The sequence below is a fragment of the Fistularia commersonii genome, chromosome 2, assembly GCF_037954325.1.
Source record: "Fistularia commersonii isolate RoL2024-O1a breed Wild chromosome 2, RoL_Fcom_v1.0, whole genome shotgun sequence".
NCBI lineage: Eukaryota > Metazoa > Chordata > Actinopteri > Syngnathiformes > Fistulariidae > Fistularia > Fistularia commersonii.
In genome coordinates, this window is record NC_141285.1 from 5871687 (window position 1) to 5893377 (window position 21691).

A 21691-nucleotide genomic window follows, 5' to 3' on the forward strand; every position below is an offset into this window, starting at 1 on the left:
TGTACAATGCAGGCCTGGCCAGTTCTATTGTCACTCTGAAAGACGATGGGGCAGTCCTGACACCATCTCCTGTGACACAAGCTCCATCTTACCTGCCCCACTTCCTTCATCACAGGAGAAGCTGGGGGTGGTAAGAAGCTCCATGAGCACAAGGGAGATACTGAACAGTGCCAGGGGTTCAGTGTCTTGACCTTACTACAATTCGACAGGCCTCAGTAGAGAGTGGGAATCAAACCAGGGATGTTCGGTTCAAAGGACAATTACTCTGACCCCCTGAGCCAGCCTACTGAAAGGATATGGGATTTTCAAGAGGCACAACCCCTGCATAATAGCTGGGCCAGTCTCTGTCTCCCACTCCACCCTGACGCACTGTGCTGATAAGCTCTCACCACTGTTTATTGACAAAATTAATACCTCACTAGAGACATGCCAAGTACCAGTCTGCTTCAAGGCCTACACCATCATCCCCATCCCCAAATAAAAAGGACAATAGGACTCAGTTTTTATAGACCTATCTCCCTGAACTCTGTGGTGATGAAGTCATTTGAGGGCCTTGTGTTTTCCCACACAAAAGCTATCAGACCTGTGGATGAAGCATTTAACTTGACCCTACAATTCATCGTACGGCACTTAGAAACAGCAGCACCCTACACAAGGATTCCTATTTAGAGATTTCAGCTCTGCCTTCAGCACAATCATCCTGGTACTGCGACACGACACATTCCCACAGTTGAATGTGCCTAACTCCACCTGCAGGTGGATCACAGGCATCCTGTCTGACAGAAGGTAGCATGTGAAGCTGAGAAAACACGTCAAATCTCTGACTCCTAATACCATAAGCACCGGCTCTCCCAGAGGCTCTTCTTTCCCCTCTACTCTTTTCTCTTTACATCAACAACTACAGCTCTGGTTACCAGTCTTTCAAGCTACTGAAGTTTACGGATGATACAACCATCATTGGACTCTTTTCTGGCAGGGATGAGTTCTTCTTGGGAGATTGATCACCTAGTGACCTGGTGCAGTCAGAACAATTTGATGCTAAACATTACGGACAGTAGAGATGGTGGTAGACTTCAGAAAGAACCCCACTCTGAGAGACTCCTCAGCTAGCATGGTGGAGTACTGCCACTTCCTGAGAACTGGAAGCAGCAGGAAACTCATCTCCCAGAAACTCAAGAAGAAGCTGAACATCAGCTCCATCACAAGCAAAGCACAGCAGATGGTGCACTTCTACACCTCCATCCTCACCTCCATCACCATCTGATGCACTGCCACCTCTACCAAAGACAAGGACAGACTGCAGAATATTGTCCGCTCTGCAGAGGTTATTGGCTGCAATTCTCCCATTTCTAAAGGACCTGTATGCCCCCACGACGCTCGCAAGCAGGATTGTAGCTGACCCATCTCACCTTTGACACAGACTATTGGAGCCACTCTCCTCTTGCAGGAGGCTGTGGTTCATCGGGACCAAAACCTCTTGCCTCAAAAGCAGTTTCTTCCCGTCTGGCGCCTGCCTTATCAATAAGGCCTAGGACCCCACTGATAAGGTCTTGAGCCCTTCCCTCTTTTTAATTTTAATCTTCTTCTACTCCTCCTTTCGGCTTTTCCCTTCAAGGGTCACCACAGTGAATCAACCTTCTCCATTTAATCTATTGTCTACGTATATTCTCCTGTCTCACACCAACTATTTTCATATCCTCTTTCACTGCGTCCATAAATCTTCTGTTTCATCTTCCTTTACACCTCCTGCCTGGAAGCTCCTATTCCAGCATCTGTCTACAAATATATTTACTATCCCTCCTCTGTACGTGGCCAAACCATCTCAGTCTGGCTTTTCTGACCTTCTCTCCAAAACATCTCACATGTGCTGTTGCTCTGATAGATTCATTTCTGATCCTATCCATCCAGGGTTCTCCCAAAGGGAACCTTAGCCCCTTCATCTCTGCAACCTCCAGCTTTTCGTCATTGTGATTGTTATAGGCCATACAGCATTGCTGTCTCATCACTGTCTTGTACACCTTTTGTCACGGGACGCAGACTCGAATTGGGAACCACACCACCAAGGCTGAAATCAGGGTTGGAGCTCTTTTATTTAGGTAGGCAGGGTGTCTCAGGCAGAGTTGCAGGCAGGGTTGCAGGAAGGGCCCCAGGCAGGGTTGCAGGAAGGGACCCAGGCAGGGTTGAAGGAAGGGACCCAGAATCCTTCAGCCCTGGGACCTCCAGTCACTCCTTCCTACAAGCCTTCTCAATCCCTCGCAAATTCCCCAGCCTCAAGCAGAGAGTGCCGCTGCTCTTTGTGGGGCCGGGTAATTAGTGACAGCTGGCGCTGATTACGAATTTGACCCAGCCGTGTAAGACCCTGACTGATAGTCCTCTAACGCATAGTACCCTTGACTCTTTTCTCCACCTATTCCAACCTGCTTGAACACATCTCTTCATCTCTTTTGAACACTCTCCGTTGCCCTGGAACTGTTGACCCCAAGTAACTGAAATCCTCCAACTTCTTGATCTCCACTCCCTGTAGCCTCACCGTTTCACCTGAGTTCCTCTCAATCAGACACATATACTCTGTCTTGTTGCGACTAACTTTCATTCCTTTCCTTTCCAGAGAATACCTCCACCTCTCTAGATTTTCCTCTACCTATTCTCTGCTCTCACTACAGATGACAATGTCATCTGCAAACATCATAGTCCATGGAGATTCCTGTCTAACCTCATCTGTCAGCCTATCCATCACCATTGCAAACAAGGAGGGGCTCAGAGCTGAACTCTAATTGAGTCCCACCTCCTCAAACTTCTCTGTTACCCCTAAAACACACTGCACCACTATCTCACAGCAAGCATACATGTCCTACAACAGACGAACATATTTCTCTGCCACTCCAGATTTCTTCATACAATACCGGAGCTCCTCTCTTGGCATCTTGTCATATGCTTATTCTAGGTTTACAAAAACACAATGCAGCTCACTCTGGGCTTCTCTGTACTTCTCTATTTGCATTCTCAAAGCAAATATTGCATCTGTAGTACTCTTTCTAGGCATGAAGCCATACTACTGCTCACAAATGCTGACTTCTGCTTTCAGTTTAGTTTCCACTACTCTTTCCCATAACTTCATTGTATGGCTCATTAATTTTATCCCTCTATAGTTACCGCAATTCTACACATCCCCCTTATACTTAAAAATGGGCAATAACACAGTTCGCCTCAATTCTCCAGGCATCTTCTCACTCTCTCGGATCCTGTTGAATAATCTAGCCAGAAACTCTACCGCTGCCTCTCCTAGACACTTCGACACCTCCACAGGTATATCATCAGGACCAACTGCTTTTCCACTCTTCATCCTCTTCAATGCCTTCCTCACTTCACTATTACTAATCTGTGCTACTTTGTGGTTTACAATAGCCACCTCTTTTACCCTTGCCTTACTTTCATTACACACATTTGTCAGCTCTTCAAAGTACTTTTTTCCATCATCTCATCACTCTTCTAGCATCTGTCAATACATTTCCTACTCTATGCTTAATCCCCCAGACCTGTATACACATCCTTTCCATCTTTATCTCTCGATTTCACCAACCTGTATAGATCATTCTCTCCTTCTTTACTGTCCAATCGAGCATACAGGTCGTCGTACGCCCTTTGTTTTGCCTTTGCTACCTCTATCTTTACCGTACGTTGTATCCCCCTGTACTCTTTTCTGTTCTCTTCAGTCCTCTCAGTATCCCACTTCTTTGTAAATAGTCCTGCACTTCCTCATTCCACCACCAAGTCTCCTTATCTACTTTCTTTCCGGATGATACAACAAGTACTCTCCTACCTGTCTCCCGGATGACACTAATCGTTTGTTGTCCAATCATCTGGAAGCTCTCCCTGACCACCCAGAGCCTTTCTCAACTCCTCCCCGAAAACCAAACAACACTCCTCCCTTTTGAGCTTCCGCCACTTTGTCCTCCGCTCTGCCTTTGTTCTCTTGATCTTCATCGTCACCAGTCATCCTACAAATCAGCATCCCATGCTATCTGGCTACACTCTCACCTACAATTACTTTGCTGTCACTGATCTCTTTTAAAGTCTGCAGGACATCAATGCCCCTCTCCCAAAGGAGGAAGAGCTAGGCGCAAGAGAGGAACCTGAATCCAACACAGCATGTCCATCAGCAGAGAAGAAGCTCCAAGGGGCGAAGGCCATCAGTCAAGTGGTGACAAGCCACTGTGGAAGCAGACCAACACTGATCTACGCAACATCCCAGAGGGGATCAAAAGCACCACCATGAAAAGTTATGGAGAATGGGCGGGCTGATCTATGCCTATGGAACAGAACGGTTCAGTGTGGTCGAAAGCAAACAATCAAATGGAACAGTTCCTACCAAGTCCAGAAGGCAGACAGAAAGAGACTGCCTGGTCAAGGATAGGAGGCAGCTGAAGAAACAATGGTGGAAGGCCACAGAGGAGGAGAAGGAGGGAATAACCCTGCAGGAAGAAATTCAGAGCAAGTGTACAACACTGAGGAGAGCTGAAAACCTCCGCAAGAAGCACAGAAGGAAGGAGCAAACAAGATCACGCTTCTACAAAGATACCTTTCACTTTGTGAAGACTCTCTTCACAAAGGAGAATAGTGGAAGTCTGACTTGGAAAAACATCTGGAAAAGACCTTCACAGATGACCATCACCATGAAGGGGTTCCACTCCCAACTGACAAGCCATCAGTCAACCCACCAGAGCACGAGCTAGACACTAGCCCACCCAGATGGAGCACAGTGGACAAAATTGTGCATACAGCTAGCGCTGCGTCGGCTCCAGGTCCCAAAGGAATACTATACAGGCTCATAAAAACGCAGTTGTGTGGCAAAAGAAGGATGTCCTGGCCGAGGGCTGGAGGGATCTTTATCCCCAAGATAAAGGATTCATCGGAAATCTGCCAGTTTTGCCAGATCGCCCTTCTAAATCTGGAGGGATTTTTTTTCTTCAGCGTGGTTGCTCACAGACTGGCAGGATTCCTGAAGGAAAACAACCTGATCGACACATCAATCCAGAGAGCAAGCATCTCAGGCTTCAGGCAATTCAGAACACAGAAGAGTCCAGGTGACTAGCATTCTAAATTCCAGTAAGTAACTCCCCTACCCAAATAACTATCCAGAAACTTGTTGTAGCGTACCTTGTCTAGAAGTTAATCATTGTGAGTAGAAGTTAATTTACTTTAGTATGCAGTTTGAAACTAGCTTGTTGCTGTTGCTGTTGTTGTTGTTGTGGTTCTAGTCCCTGTTGTGATTGGTTTCGGTTTCTGAGTGGCCCATCAACTTCGGGTGTGTCCGGGCCTATCTCAGTCTCTTGTTGTAGGCGATTGACCGACAATTAGTGCTCCTTAAATTCCAGCCACACTTGAAAGCTGGGCTTTTGTAGCGTAGGGCACTACAAATTAAGGCAAACGCAAAACAAGGCAGTCAACTTTTTCAAGGCAAAAACTTCCTCAAGAAAAACGCAGTCAAGTAAAACTAACAAAACCCAGTTACAACCACCCCCCAACTGCTTCCCTAGTTTAGACCATGTGCTTCCTTCCCATCCCCAGTGTAGCACCCACCATCAGACGTTGGGTCACACCTAGACGCCACAACCCTTCCAACCTCATATATCCAACTGTATCCAACTACACTAAACAGGAGGTATCCGGGGCTCTCTGGAACTGCCAGTCAGCAGTGAAAGAAAAGGCAACAGATTTCATTGCGGCCCGTATATCCTCTCGCACACTAAACTTTCACTGGAAAACCCAGCCACACCAGCTGCCCTGTCCGATATGTACACATTCACTCACACCCCCAGAGCAAATGAGCGTGGCGGTGGAACCGGCTTGTTAATTTGCCCGGAATGAAAATCCTCTCCTGTTTCCCTCCCACATTTTCTGCCATCCTCCTTTGAGTTCCATGCCGTCCTTGTCACTCAGCCGGTGGACTCACTGTTATAGTTGTGTACCGTTCACCTAGGCCCCTTGACTTATTTGTGGAGGAACTTGATGCACTCACATCACACTTCCCCATTGACAATTCCGCTCTTACTCCTCTTGTGACTTCAACAGTGGGGAAAAGGACAAGCTAGAACAACTAGTTTCTCTCCTCTCCTCCTTTGACCTTTACCTCTCTCCCCCCCTCCCACCCATGCTTCCGGTCGCAGCTTGACCTAATCGTCACCAGAAACTGCCCTCTGACTAACATCTCGGTCATGCCTGTTGATAAGAAACAGCTCTAAGATCACCATTTCATCACCTGCACCCTAGCCCTCTCCCCTTTTCCCTTTTCCCCACTGCCCAACTGGTCTCCACACGCAGACACGTCCGTTCACTGAATCCCATGGATCTTGTCTCATCCACTACTGCCTCTCTCCCCCTATCAATTCATTTTCCCTCCTCCCCGCTGACAAACCACTGACACACTGATTTCCACCCTCTCCTCCTCAATAGAACAACTCTGCACCCTCACCTACAGACCTGTTGGCTATCTGACACTGTGCGTAGTGACAGACAGACCCTCAGAGCGGCTGAACGCAAATGGAAGAAGTCCCTACTCCCTGTTGACCTCCAAACCTTCCAATCGCTCCTATCCACCTTCTCCTACATTCTCTCAAAGGCGAAAGCCACCTTCTATCGCTCCAATATTCAATCCTCTTTATGTTATCCCAAGAAACTCTTTGAAACCTTCACGACACTTCTCCAACCCCCTCCTACCCCATGTAGGGGTAAATGACATCAGATCCTCTTTCTGTCACAATCCAACTAGCTCTACAGCCAACCGCCCGTTCTCTCCCTCCCCACCCATCGCACCAGTCACTGACCCCCTCCCTCCCAAACCCGTCCTCTTCATCCCCTCCTAACCCACCTCAGCCTACCCTACCCCAGTTCACCCCTCTCTCTCCCCTCGAGGTCCTCAAACTCATAACATCCAGCCGACCGACCACCTGCTCCCTCGACCCGGTCCCCTCCCCCCCTTACAATCCGTAGCAACAGACCTTCTCTCCTTCCTATCTCACCTCATCAACACGTCCCTCCAGACAGGTTGCTTTCCATCTGCCTTCAAGTCTGCGAGAGTCACCCCTCTGCTCAAGAAACCAGCACTTGACCCATCTGACGTCAAAAACAAGACCCGTCTTCCCACTACCCTTTCTCTCAAAAACACTTGAGCACGCAGTCTTTAACCAACTCTCTCACTACCTTCAGCAAAACAACCTCCTGGACCCCCTTCAGTCAGGGTTCGACAGAGACAGCCCTCCTTGCAGTGTCACAATCACTGGAGGAAGCGAGAGTGACCTCTCTCTCGTCTGTGCTTATACATCTTGACCTGTCAGCCGCGTTCAACATAGTCACTGTCAACCACCAGATCCTTGTCTCCACCCTCAAGGGTGTCACAGGATCTGCACTCTCCATGTTGGCATCCTACCTGACAGGTCGCTTCTGCAAGGTGACATGGCGGGGGGCTGTGTCTGAACCACGCACACTGTCTACCGGTGTTCCACAAGGTTCGCTTTTAGGCCCTCTTCTCCCTGTACATAACATCGCTTGGTTTGGTCATTCGCTCCCATGGCTTCTCTCACCACTGCTATGCTGACGACACGCAGCTGATCCTGTCCTTCCCTCCATCAGACACACAGGTGGAAACCCGAATAACAGCTTGCCTGTTCGACATCTCAGATTGGATTGCAACCAACTACCTGAAGCTCAACTTAGACAAGACTGAGCTGCTCTTTCTCCAGGGGAAAGGTTGTCTGCACAGAGAACTGGCCATCATCATTGACAACACTGTGGTAAGGCCAACCACAACTACGAGAAAACTGGGTGTGGTCCTACACAACGAACTGTCGTCCTCAAGTAAGGTCGCAGCAGTTGCACGTTCCTACAGATTCCTCCTTCACAACATCAAGAATATTGGCAGATTCCTCACGGAGGATACAGTGCAGATACTCATCCAGGCTCAGTCATCTCTCGTTTGGACTGCCGCAACTCCCTCCTTGCCGGGGCCCCAGCGGTGACCATCAGGCCTCAAATGCTTATTCAAAAAGCAGCAGCCCACCTGGTGTTCAACCATCCCAAATTCTCCCACAAAACTCCCTTTCTTATGTCCCTTCACTGGCGTCCGGTAGCCGCCTGCATCAAATTCAAGACCCTGGTGCTAGCCTACCGGGCAGTAAATGGGACAGCCCTGTCATATCTTCAGGATATGGTCAAACCACATGTCCCTACCCATCCTCTCCGATTTGCTACCTCTTGGCGACTGTCCACCCCATTACTCAGAGCCCCTGGCTGCTGCTCAAACCGGTCTCGACTCTTCTCGGTCTTGGCTCCTCAGTGGTGGAACAAACTCCCGGAAAAGGTCAGAACAGTGGGGTCGCTGCCCATCTTCCCCCTTGAGCTGAAAACATACCTCTTCACCAAGCACTACCTCACTAATTGCACTTAGCCCCCCCACAAAAAAGAAATGTATGTATGTATGTAAATGGTTTTGAGATGGCTATTTGGTAGAGCGCTTACTTCTGAATAACGACTACTGGTACTTTGGATCTTCGGTGACTGAATTGTACTTTTTGTAAGTAGCTTTGGATAAAAGAGTCTGCTAAATGACTGTAATGTAATGCTTCTCCAGGTGTGTGGAGGATGCTAGTGTCATCTGGCGTCAGATTCAGGTTGCCAAGAAAGAGGGAACAGATCTTCATGTGATGTTCCTGGATCTTGCGAACGTATTTGGCTTAGTCCCGCACAACCTCCTGTGGACAGCCTTCAACAACTTCAGCATCCCACCAGCTCTTACAGCCCTGGTCAAGGCCTACTTCCAGGACATTCAGCTCTGTGTGACAACAGCAGCGTACACCACAGCTTGGCAACAGCTAGAGATGGGAATCATGGCGGGCTGCAACATCTGCCCCCTGTCCCTCACCTTGGCCATGGAGGTTGTCATACCAGCCTCACGGTGGGTGGTTGGCGGACAGCGAATAAGACCTGGACAGAGGCTGCCACCAGTCAGAGCATACATGGATGATCTCACAACACTCACCACAACCAAGGCTTGTACAGTACGACCACTAGGCAAGCTCCAAGATAACATCAAGCTGGCTCGCATGAAGATCGCATTTCCATTGTCAAGGGGAAGCTGTTAGACCACCACTTTTACATTGGCGAGGAACCCATTCCAACGGTCTCTGAGAAACCTGTGAAGAGCCTCGGTCATTGTTATGATGCCTTCCTCAAGGATAAAGAGCAAATAGAGCAGCTCAGGAAGGAGGTTGCCAGCGGCCTGGAGAACATTGACAGAACCCTGCTTCCGGGCAAGCTACAGCTCTGGTGCATGCAGTATGGACTACTCCCAAGCCTCCTGTGGCCACTAACCCTATATGAAGTTCCACTCTCAAAGGTAGAAAAGCTGGTGACTGGTCAACTCATATGCAAGGAAGTGGCTTGGTATTCCCGGGTGCTTCAGCAGTATTGGGCTCTATAGCAAAGGGATGCTACACCTGCTCATTTCCTGTCTGGCAGAGGAGTACAAGTGCACCAAAGTCAGATTGTAGATGATGCTATTGGATTCGAGCGACCCATTCCTAGCCCAAGCGCCCCCCATCCTGACAAATGGGAGGAAGTGGACCCCACTGGCAGCAACTTAACAGCAAAGGCAGAACTCTGACACAAGGAAATAATGGGGAGGGGAGGAGTGGACTTGGGCTCGGGGCCAGTACACTAGCCTGGAGCAAGGCCAATCCAGCCTAGAGACGCAAGCTGGTGGTCCAGGAAGTTTGCTGGGAAGAGGAAGCAGGAAGGCGCTCACAAACTGTCACAGGCGAAGCAAGGGCAGAGGATGACATGGAGTGGAGAAGCGGATGATCTCCTGGAAAGATCTGTGGGAGCTTTACCACCAGGGCGTCCTATGATGTCCTGCCTTCTCCTGCAAATCTAAACCAGTGGTATGGCAAAGACATGCCCGCTATGGTCAAGTCCAGCAACACTGAAGCACATCCTAGTCGGATACAAGACCAGCCGCACCCAAGGCCGTTATACCTGGCGGCATAACCAGGTACTAAAATGTCTTGCAGCGGTGCTGGAAACTCGCCAGACGAACATGAGCGCCCTTCCTCCCCCGTCATCCTGTTGGCACGCAACTCTATTCGTGTTGGAGGGGCAAGCCAGCCTTGGGCAACTGGGCAGTGCACAAGACTGGAAGCTGCGGGCAGACCTGGACAAGAAACTTTGCTTCCAAGCTGATATTGCATCCACCAACCTGCGACCAGACCTCATTCTGTGGTCATCATCACTCAGGCTCGTCTACATCATAGAGCTCACGGTGCCCTGGGAGGGTGCAGTGGAGAAGGCCTTTAAACAGAAGAAGCTGAGGTATGCTGAACTTGTTGTAGATGCTCAGCAACAAGGCTGGAAAGCGAAGGTTTGTCCAATGGAAGTAGGCTGCAGAGGTTTCATAGCCACTTCAACATCTAGGCTACTCAGGGAGATATGAGTACAAGGACACGCCCACAGCCAGGCAGTCAAGGACCTCTTCAGGGCTGCTGAGAACAGGAGCCAGTGGCTGTGGTTGAAGAGAAAAGATCCAACTTGGGCCTTCAAGTGAGCTGATGGCATCTAGGGAGTGAACCTGGGATGCTGGGATTCACTGCTGAACCCTCTGGAGTTGTCATGGGCCAATTAGCAAAAAAACATGAAGGAAGGTGCTCACTTGACAACCTAAAGGAAGCCATCGCTCACTTGAACCCCATCGGTGCCTTAGGTATGCTTTTACCGAGGGATATCAACACCTAGTCCTACACAACAGGTTACATCATCTATATAAGATGCAGTCTACCCGCATGCTCCTACGTCCACTCTTATAAGTTACCCTATGTTCCTGTCTTTTCTGGAAAAAAGTGTTCACTACAGCCATCTCCATCCTTTTTACAAAATCTACCACCATCTGTCCCTCTGCATTCCTATCCTGTATACCAAATCTGCCCATCACTTCTTCATCCACTCGATTGTCTTCACCAACATGCCCATTGAAGTTGCTCCAAATACCACTTGCACATCTCTGGGGATATTCTGCATCACTTCATCTCGTTAATTCCAGAACTTTTCCATCTCCTCAAACTCACATCCCACCTGCAGGGGATAGCCACTAACAACATTGAGAATCACACCTTCAATTTCCAATTTCAGTCTCATAAGTCTATCTGACATTCTTTTCACCTCCAGAACATTCAAAACAAACTCCAACTTCAAGATCACTCCAACCCCATTTCTCTTCCTGTCAGTACCACGATAGTACAACTTAATGCCTGTCGTAAGCTTCTAGCCTTACTACCTTTCCACCTGGTCTCCTGGACACACAGTATATAGACTGTCCTTCTCTGCATTATGTCGCCCAACTCCCCACCTATTCTTATCATAGTCCCAATATTCAAAGTCCCTACTCTCAGTCCCAGACTCTTGCCGTTCTCCCTCTCTCTTTGCCTTCCTCCTCTCCTTATTTGACCTACAGAAGCCCAGTTTCCATTTGTTCCCTGTAGGTCATCAGGCCTTGACCAGTCCGGTATGATCTGGTTATTATGATTGATTGGCATGTTTGGTTTTGGCAAAAGTTTTGCGCAAGATGCCCCTCCTTACACAACCCTCTGCATTTATCCGGGCTTGGGACCAGCTCAGGAAGACACTGGCCCATGCCCCCGGCAGGCTGGCAGTGACAGTGGCCTGTGCCACCCTGAGGCTGTATTCTCCCTTTTTTAATTTATTGTAATTTATTGTAATTAATCACTTGCAGGAAATTCTTCTCTGCATTTAACCCATCATGGATGAACAGTTAGCAATTGGCAGCCATCTAGTGGTGCCAGGGGATTAGATAAGGGTTCAGTGTCTTGCTCAACAACACTTCGACACACTAGGAGGCGGGAATCAAACCAGCAATGTTCAGTTCCAAGAACGATTTCTTCACCCCCTGTGCCACGCTGCCCCCACTACGTTGCACTACTTTGCACTATCCAGGGCATGAGAACAAGGGCAAATGTCATCCAGTGAACAAGTGAACCAACACTGACTTAGGGATACACAGAACATTTGTACTCTGCAGTTAATGGGAGATAGATGGAGACAATCAAGAACAGAGTGAGGAGAGGGAAACAGGTGGACACAATCAGTTCAACAAACCTTCATGACAGGTAAAAGGGGCCTCAGATTGACTGATGAGTCTGAAGTGGGTAATGTGTCTTGGGTGAAAAGAGCAGTAACCGTGGAATTGATCATTCCTGGTTCATTTCCACGCACATGGTGTTTTGGAAATAAAGTTGGAAAGCCAGACTGAGATTGTTTGTATGGTGGAATTATACTAAATATATGGGTAGCATGATGCTGAACTTGGGGTTACCAGGAAGGTGGCTGAGAGGAAGACCAAATAAATGACTTTTTGATGCATTAAAAGAGGACATGACATTGATTGTTAACAGAAGAGGATGCAGAGGCTTCGCCTTGGCGACCCTTGAAGGGATCAGCCGAAAGGAAAAGAAGATGACGACAAAGTCATTTATGTAAATTTAGGTAATGTGTAGTGTTTTGTACTTTCTAATGCAACTTCTCTTTTGTGAAGACTCGATAATGTTGCCCTGGAACAGAAATCTGAATGGTACTCGTTGTGGCTCTTTTAATCTCAATATCTCCATCAAATTGTTTTTTAAAAAAGGAGTGTTACCAGTTACAAATGCAATTTTGAAGCATAGTAATACGTTCTCAGAATAGGTGGCATGGTGGCGTAGTCGTTAGTGCTTCCATCTCACAAATCAAGAGGGACCTTGATTGGATTCTCACACACTCTGTGGAGTTTGTATGTTCTCCTGATGTCAGAGTGAATTTCCTCCAGGTTCTCCCAGTTCCTCTCACAGGTCAAAAGCATGCAAAAGGTCAGGAAAATTGTCCTACTGTAAATGAGAGAGGGAATATTTATTTGTCTATATATGGCCTTGGCAACCAATACAGGTTGTACCCGCCTCTCTCCCAGTGACAGATAGGATAAGCTCCAGCATGTCCCATAACCCTGAGAGTAGGACAAGCATCAAATGATGGGTGGACAGATGGATATTCAGAATAAAGTGTTTGACTCCATTCATTTATTTTGTTTGTCCAAATAGTCCAAAATAGCATACACAAAAATACTTTTGTCTCATGTCAGACATTTGCATTTTGGTTCAGAAAAAAATAATATTGCACCAAAACTTTTGGACCAATGTGAATAATGACTAATTTATCAGTAACACATTTTATTGAAGCACTTCTCAGTTTACCATTCTAATCAGTAAACAAGAGTAACAATCAAAGTTTTAACAGCTCTTGAAACTAATAGGGTTTAGATATGTTTAGAAATGCGAAATTCTCCATTTCTCCATTCTCTGTTGTTTTGTTGTGTGAAGTTGGCACAAGCATAATCCTCAGATGCATTATCAGGAGTAAAGTCATTCTTCTTCATCTTGGAATAAAGCACGACATGAATAATTCTTATCTGGCCCTGTATGCACATTTGTCATATCTAAAATGCACAGTTTTTCCCAGATCATGCATCGCACTTTCTCGAGAGCATCTAACACTTGAACTGTAGAAGGTTAAAAGGGGATTAACAGCAATAGCTGAGAGGCAAAAATGGACTTGATCTATCATTTATTCTGTGTGTGTGTGTTGTGTGTGTGTGTGTGTGTGTGTGTGTGTGTGTGTGTGTGTGTGTGTTGAGCTAGCATACAGCTCTGTTACAAGGCTTTATGATTGCTCACACATAGTGTAGTCACACACTGGCTACCATCAATACAGGGCAAGGGCTTAATGGGTTTGTATTTTATGATGGGCAGATACAGAGCGAAAAAAGTTGTATGCACAGCATGTGTATACAACTTTTTTTGACATCCCACGTGCCAATCCTAAGGTCACATAACACATCAGCAAACCCACTTTAACAATTAAATATAGTGGCCAAATAATTCACAGTGGTAGCAATAAAGCACTCTGACCTTTTTATGCGCTATGAAGCTGCCTTTTGACCAATCATTGAGTGGCATGTGAACCACATGGAGGTTCACCTTTGGCTTGTTAGGTGTATTGTGTGGATATTATTGTAACAACCCTGCGGTACTGTTTAAAGGTATGTTCGGAATTCTGTGATTTCCTATTGGCCGTGAATGTGTTTTGGGATAAGAGAGAGTGAGGGGTCAGGGTTTGAGTGGGAGAGTGCGAGGGACGCAGAAGGTAAGTTGAGTAGCTGTTACTTAAGGGTGGCATAATTGTTCTAATAAAACTGAGGTTATTTAACTAGCAACTTGTCATCATTGGGCACCTATGCTCAGACATTACATTAATATCAAGTAAAACCTGAGGTTTAACCTGCAGAACTCCGCTGGCGCAGTGAGCCCAGACAGGCTAACTCCTGTGCAGCCGAGGGTATGGCAGTGCGACGAGAAAACGACAATGTTCATCAGACAGTCAAGGAAGGGGTAATGGATAGTGTTTGTGTGGGTAAGTTGGGATGTAAGGGGGAGTTTAACCGTGCTGCAGAGCATTATGCTCAACTGAGCCATACAGTCAAGAAGCTTGCTGCTGAGGCTGGTTCTGGCCAACCAAGTGCAGCAGGGAGCGCACAAGCAACTAAGAGGAAGAAGGGCCGGGGCCCCAAGCTGGACAGTCAGTGTGTGAGGCCTTGTGAGATATAGGAGAGGCTGGGGGAGGTGGTAAGGAGGGTCCAGCTTCCTCCCAGGTGGTGGTCCTCCACAGGGATAGGTTTGCCCCTTGCAGAGGTGACTTACATCCACATCGAAACCCCGGACCCTCAATGCCTGCCCAGAGAAGTAAAGCAGCCACACCTACAGGTTCAGGGACTGTTCCCCTTACAACCCCCCCACCTTCTCCATCCCAAAACTCACCTCCTGCTCATCAGCAGGTAGTGTAGACACTGCATGTGCAGCCTTTCTTGTGCACTCCTAGGGGGGCCTCGGAGTCAGAGAAGACCTCCGTAACATTTAAAGGCCTTTTCCTGTGATCACTTGGAGCAAGGGTATTGTGAGGATTGGGTAGTGACCCTTCAGTACTGTTTAAGGAATGTTCAGAGTTCTGTGATTCCGTACTGGCTGCGAAAGTGTTTGGGATGAAAGGAGGTGGAGTGTGAGTGAGAGCTAAAGAGGCACAGAAGGTTAAGTTGACCCATGTTGCTTTAGTGTTGTTGCTGTTGTTGCTGATCCCTGATGAAGTCCCACCTACACCTTGAACCCCTACAGCTGTCACGACTCCTCGGTCCCCGGGCCAGCTGCACAGCAATCACTGCAATTATCCCCCGCACCTGGTGACCACGCCTCACAAGGAAACAATTCCACTAATCAAGCCAGAGTATAAAGGCAGACCCAAGGATTCAGACATCGTCTGATCTCGTTTGAATCAGAAGTTTATGTTGTCTCCAACTTGGCTTCGTGTAGAAACGAACAAGACTGAGAATTCATTAAACCACCCGCATTTCAACTTACCTGTGTCTGTGCTCTTGGGGGAAACCATAACAACAGCACACATCACCACTGTCATACATGTCCTGCACCAACTCTAACATACTTCTCTGACACTCCAGATTTCCTTATACAATACAAAGTTCCTCTTGGCACCCTATTATATGCTTTTTCTAGGTCTACAAAAACAAAATGCCTCTCTGTTCTTTATTAGCATTCTCAACGCAAATACTGCATCTGTAGTACTCTTTCTAGGCATGAAGCCATACTGCTGTTCACAAATGCGAACTAATGAATGCGAAATAAATGTGAAACTTTATTGTACGGCTCATCAACTTTATCCCTCTATAGTTTCTACAATTTTGAACCCCCATTACTCTTGAAAATGAGAGCACCATCACTCTTCTCCATTCCTGTGGCATCCTCTCACTCTCTAAGATCCTGTTGAATAATCAAGGCAGAAACTCTACTGCTGCCTCTCCTGGACACTTCCGTACATCCACAGGTATATCATCAGGACCAAATGCCTTTCCACTCTTCATCCTCTTCAACGCCTTCCTCACTTCAATTTTACTCATCTCTGCTACTTTGTGGTTCTTCTAGCCTTGCCTCTCTTTTATTTTCCACATTCATCAGCTCTTCAAAGGAGTCTTTCCATCTTTCCGTTCACTCTTCTAGAATTTGTTACTTCTTTTCCCTCTCTATCCTTAATCACCCGGAATCACTATATATCCACTCCATCTCTATCTCTCACATTTTTTTCCCTCCTTTCTGTCCAGCCAAGCATACAAGTCAGCGTATGCCCTTTGTTTTGCTATCTATCTTTCCCTTAGGCTGTATCTCCCTGTACTCCTGTCTGTTCTCTTCAGTCCCCTCAGTGTCCAATATATGTAAAAATATATGGATATATATTTTTATTAATGAATTGATAAATATATCTATGTATAACTGTGTGTGCAGAATGGGAAGAACCAGCATATCAGAATCAGTCAGCTTTATTTACTTTATTGTAGCCCCCCCCCCAAAAAAAAACAAAAAAACAAAGAAATTATATATGCATGTATATGGTTTTGAGATGGCTATTTGGTAGAGTGGTGACTTCTGAATAACAACTACTGGTATTTTGGATGTTCGGTAATTGAATTGCTATTTTTGTAAGTCGCTTTGGATAAAGGTGTCTGCTAGATGACTGTAATGTAATATAATGTAATGAAGTATGTTCAAAAATAAAAGGTATTTGGGTATAGCTGATAGTTACACCTCATATTAATGTGAAGATTCACAATAACTTGAGAAGAAAATTATACAAACACAAAGTGCAGAGTGCAATGTCTGTTTAAATAGTAAGGTAATATTCAACATGAGTAAAGTGGCCACTGAGGTTGCGGGAAATCAAGGTAATTAGGTTAACCATATTAGATTAGAAGAGACAAGGGCAAGCTTAAACGCTATTCCTCAACCACATAAAAATACTATCAAGGGAACACAATGAATCAGAAAACAGCTGGGACGTAAACCCCCCAGCAACAGTCCTATTGAGTGAGAGGCACTGCCTCTTGTGTCCATCACAAAACAATAATAAATAAAGTGATGAACAGGTACAGATATTTTGTTGGTGTGTGACATGGCATGTAAGGGGTTGTGAGGATTTATGCATTAAGTAGAGTAATGGATTGTGGGAAAAAGCTATCCTCATGTGTTGTAGTGCTGGTATAAAGGCATCTTTACCTCCTACCTGAGGTGAGAAGTGAGACCAGGTTGTGTTCTGGGTTGAATGGGTCAGCAGTGATGTTTACTGCCTGGCTCTTGACCTACAGTATACCTTCTGGAAGGGTATTGGTCATGTAAAAAAGGCAGTTTGTTGCTGATATTCTGTTTTCTGCAGTCCTCACTTCCATTCACATGTGTTTATGTCCTGTTTGGTGGCTGTACCAAACCTGACAATCATATATGAGCAGACTGGGTGACTGTAGAGTAAAACTAAGGCAGCAGCTCCTGAGGCAGGTATAACTTCTGAGCTAACATAGAAAGTATATCCTCTGTTGGGCCTTTTTGATGACATCTTTTTTGGATGACCAGTCAAGGTTGTGGGAGATGATGGGTCCAACAAACCTGCAAGTTTCCTTTAAAATTGTGTAACAGTGGTCCAGCGTGCTGTGTCCCTGTTCAGACACTTTACATGCCTTCTGCACTTTGATAGTTTGTGGCTGAGGTTTACTCCGTTGAAGTCCACAGGAATAGTACCAAGGGGTCTGGATTTTACTCCATGTCAGTCACCTGGTCAGCCAGGTGTTGTAAAGGCTCACTAACACGTACCTTAAGTGGAATGTAATCACTGACTAACGAAAACCCCTGTGGTGAATAAAAAGGCAGTAGTTAATGAAGATGTCTCTAAGAGAGTGTTCTATGATTTCGTCAGCACTGTGGCATCTGCACACCAACCTTCATCCATGTAAAAACAGTTCAACATTGCAGTCTGCATGGTAAAGCTGACAGTCAGGCAGTGCCTTGGATGTAATTGCTGAGCCAGGACCCAGAAAGTACAGGAAGGCAGATCTACTAAAGTCTGAATTTGTTCTGTCAAGGATCATCAGTTTGCTCATCTTCTTTGGGAGGGAGTGAATGTTTGTCAGATGCATAAACAGGAGTGTAGTGCGGATTCCCTGCAGCCGCAGCTTAACGAGTGTGCACACTAGGTTGCATCTCCTGAGTGTCTGACACACCACTGCCTCTCCTCTGACAAAAAGTTCAGGAAATCTTTTGGGATCAAAAGAACATTGAAGAACTAACAGTAGTAGGCTAACATAAGCTTGAAAGTTTGTCGAGTCTACTGGATGGGGGAGGGACTGGCAGAGATGCGAAAACAGAAAAAGTATGAGAGGGCATTTACAGTACATATGTATTGATAACAAATAATGGCAGTGATAAACATACTGTATAATCTATAAACGTTGGAGGGAAATGAAATAGATATTGCAGGTGGCTGTAAACGTATGCAGAGATGTAAAAGTTATTATAATTATGACCAGTGTTGTTAGTGCAGATAAAGCATTTGAGTGCAGCTTGGTGTTCAACTCACAAAGTGCAAGTGCAAGGATGAGTGCTGTTAAATTGATAATGACACCTAAATGAATGACAGGCCAACATTTGAATTTAAATTACAATTTAAGGAGCTGTTGTTCTAATAGTAAGCTATACTGCTAAAACAAAGCCGTTTGTTCTTAGTTTTTTTGGATGACTAAGAAGTCTTTGACGAAGCTGCCACAGAAGTCTTGTATTATCAACCCCAAAGAAGTAAACAAAAAGCAGCCTGTCTGTACAATTCAATTTTGTGACGTTCAGTGAGTTAGGTCCAACTATGATGTGTTGAATTTTGTTAGTCGCCACTTTAGCGTTTCAGAGACCACAAATTTCTTCCTCCTGCTCAGCCCCCCCAACCTACAGTATGTATTCAAGCAAACGATAAGACCACATTAAATCATCTATTTTAAAACAGAAAATGCTGAGGCTCTCCTATGTTTTTCTGAGCACAGCTCTTGGCCTACATACTATAAAACTTTGTCTTAGGAGTTAAGCAGAAATTTGGCCTTCTTGCATGCTAGTTGCCAGAGGGATATATCCATCCATGCATTAGCATTAGAAAGGAGGAAATGGTGGAAAGGAGAGGAGAAATTGTTTGGCTGGCATCTTAACAGTATGCGCCTAGCCAAGCTCGACCAGGAGAAAATATAAACCCCAGAGAATGAGGTTCATTTCTACTGGTGGCCAGTAAGGGGATAAGACGCTGTAAGTGAGCTTTGTTTCCCTGTGTGTGTGTGTGTGTGTGTGTGTGTGTATGTGTGTGTGTGTGTGTGTGTGTGTGTGTGTGTGTGTGTGTGTGTGTGTGTGTGCCACATTCCCAGAGCATAGAAGACTTAAAAATAGCCAGTTGTTTTGCATTTGCCTTTCTCAGGTGTTGGTGTAGTATGTGTCCAAATCTGCATCTCTCTTCCTCTTCGTTTCAATACGGATAAATGTCATTAGCCAGGCAGCTAGTCACAAGATGCTGCTTTAACTCAGTGCGAGTGAAAGGGGTGACTTTGTCCCAGTAAGAAAGAGAGGGGTCTGATACATGGACCAGACACAAATCCTCTTAGTCAAAAGAAAAAAAAAGGCTTTTGGGTGGCGGGCTTATATCTGCCATTGTGGCTATACTTTAAGACTTCCTCTGATGACTTTCTGCCTGCCACTAATGTAAATAAATGAGCCCCAGTAGGAAACTAAGAAGGAACTGAGGGCAGGAGGTGGGGATGGATCACATGCCTGATCTGCCAGATCTGCACACTGCTGGCTTGAGTAGCTATAGCACCTTTCACATGGGTTGCTGTTCCTTATAGGTCTCAGTAAAGGAAGACAGATTAGAGAAATTCTCCAAGGTAGAAATATTTCTTACTATCTTCTTACGAGAGTAATTAATTTCCTTCTGAAGTGGCCAACCACTGGTCGTGCCTTGGTGAAACACCACTGAGGTAGTCTAAGCATTTTAGTATTTCTTGAAGAAAAGGAAAAAGTCTGATAAGTTCTCTGAGTAATCTATTGATAGGAAACAATGATGACGCAATAGTAGTCCCAGAAATCCAAAGCAAATACCAAAGAAAATTATGGTACATGGGTTCATGTTGATGAAACCATGGCACTAAACCCAGGACCTCATAAATGCAAAGCATGTAGCCTACCACTAAGTTACATACAACATCAAATCCTTTGAGAGGCTAAAACGTGTTTGATAATCAAACCAGGAATATCCAGTTCCAAACCCCTGAGCAAGGTTGACCCCCAAAATCAAGGATCACGTGAAAATGTCATTATTTTATCAAAGATATTCCAATAACAATTTATAATATATCAATTCTATATATATTATATATGAATTGATGTGAAAAAGATAACTGTACTTTTCTGTCAATATTATTGAGGAAAAGATCCAGTAATGTAATGGCCCTTGCAAATGAATGATGTTACCTCTCCTTTCTATGCCAGATGTGGTTTTAAGGTTGTATTCGAAATAACAATTATGTTCATTACTATTAATGTATATATTTCTTTATAATTATTATTATTTTAAATATGACTTCTTTGTCCATCCAACATTGCTATCTTGCATACTTTAGATCCACCCTCTAGGTTAGTGAACCATCCTCTATCGTGACCCGATGACATCTTTTATTCCATTCAAAAAATAGGGATGATGATCTTTCTTTTGCATTACTCTACATAAACACCCCAATCAAAGCTGCTGTCCATAGAAGTATAGCTGGAGAGCCTGCATCAGCAAACGCACAGAGACCATCATGCACTACAATCATACAATTGTGCCATATTCGTATTTCAAGCACACGCACTGACCCACGATGATCAACCACATGCCACAGACAGGGAAGGAGGATCAATGAGCTTAATAGGAAGTGACACAAACCAGTAGCAGATGGCCAATCAGCATTCATAGAGGTTGGATGTTACTGTGGGAACCCTGCAGGACAGCGGTCTTCATTTTTGCTTTATTGTATATTAGCTCTTAGTGGCTGGGCCATTAAAAAGCCATTGCAGGAACACCTAAAACATATGCTCCATGATCAGATCATTTGAATATCATCAAGCCTTGTTGTCCTGCTCAGAGCTACTATAAGCTGTACTCTCTCCTTGCATGCATGAGAAAAGGGGTTTTACTATCTCTTGTATAAATTAGATTTTAGCAGCTGATGTTTTCATTAAGATCAAGTTAGATAGTAAACCAATCTGCCAACTTTGTAAATGCCTCTGTGTTTCATCAAGACATAATATTGCCTTTAAACCTGAATGCTCCGTAAGCCCCAACAAGTGAAGGGACCCTGAACTCGCCCAAAACCCTGTCAATTATATTTAGAAACTCCCCACAGGTCATTAGAACTGAAGAAGCCTCTCAGATGAGGGGTGAAATGTCTTCAAGTGAAGAAATTCAGGTCCAGTTGCCATGACAAGAAGATTTTGACAATAATTCACCATGACTTGGATGACTGAGAACCTACACAGACAATATAAAACCCTCCTTTTCATTTAGTGACAACAGACAGATATTATGTACGCAAATGTGCATCATTTTTGTCTTGCTTGTCCATCCTTCAGTAGATATTGGCTAGTCATCATACCAAACCCACCTCTCCCCAACCAAGTGAATCTCTGACTGAACGGGAAGAAAA

The 21691-nt window shown here is 45.5% G+C and overlaps 1 pseudogene; it reads left to right on the plus strand.

The window, feature by feature from the left end:
* The first annotated feature begins 5545 nt into the window (after positions 1 to 5545).
* On the plus strand, positions 5546 to 9137 carry LOC147236211 (uncharacterized; annotated as a pseudogene).
* The last annotated feature ends 12554 nt before the right edge of the window (positions 9138 to 21691 follow it).